Raw genomic sequence first — 1,005 nt, forward strand, 5'->3', positions numbered from 1 at the left:
GCGGCGGCGGCACCCCAGGCCGGGCGGGCGTCAGGCCGATCTGAGTTCCTCAGACTGGAAATCCTCGGGCCGTGGAAAATGCCCCTTACTCAGGGTCTGCAACTGGGGCCCAGGAACAACTCCAAAATACATGCTTTCACGTGAACAGTGTGTTTTACAACGCAAATGCCGCAAAGGTACAGAAATTTCTTTATTTGGGTTGTTTTTGGTACTGGGGATCGAACTTAGGACCTTGGACTTGTGAGTCAGGCGACGGAACCACTGAGCTAAATCCCCGGCCCTGTTTGGTTTTTTGAGACAAGGGTAGAAGAGGCTGCACTGGATCTCGAGGCGCTCCTCCCGCCTCGGCCTCCCGAGAGTTGGGGTTACAGGTGTGCGCCACCTCGCCGCCTAAGGCACGTGAGTTTTGAGGAAAAATAAATTAGTAAACAGAAGTGAAGTGGTGCCGGGCGCCCGGAGTGGGGAACTCGCAGCCCGGCCGTTTTCGGCGCCAGATGCCGGGCGAGTCCCCAGCGCCCGTCGCGGGGGAGGGGCAGAAAGGGCGGGAGCGCGGCTGGTCGCGGACCCCGAGGTCCGGGAGGCAGGCGGGCCGCGCCTCAGCCCCTCCCTGTCCGCCGAGGGCCTCGGAGAACCCAACATGCCTCATCTCGGAAGCCCTGGCTCTGCTACTCCCTCCGGCGGCCTCGGGTTCGAGACTTCGTCCCGCCCAGTTTCCTCTCTGGGGAACTGGGGAGGCCGAGGCCGGCCACGTGGGGAGGGGCGCGCGAGGACAAGAGGGCGCGCTCCGGACGGCACCGGCTCCGGCGGGGAGCCGCTCTGCGCGCACGCTGCCCCAGTGCGGGGCCTGGAGCCGCCGCAGAACCCGACTCGCGCGCGTTCTGAAACAAGGACAAAGCCCGCCCGAATCTAGAGCGCGCGCATCATCTGGATCAATGGGAAGCCGGCGCTAGGTTGAGTGGCGTGCTGCAATAGCCAATCAACGCGCACTTTGTTGCGAGGTGCTCC

This window comes from Heterocephalus glaber, unplaced genomic scaffold, assembly GCF_053883595.1.
Source record: "Heterocephalus glaber isolate CG9 unplaced genomic scaffold, H.glaber_assembly_v1.0 deba00001606, whole genome shotgun sequence".
Lineage (NCBI taxonomy): Eukaryota > Metazoa > Chordata > Mammalia > Rodentia > Bathyergidae > Heterocephalus > Heterocephalus glaber.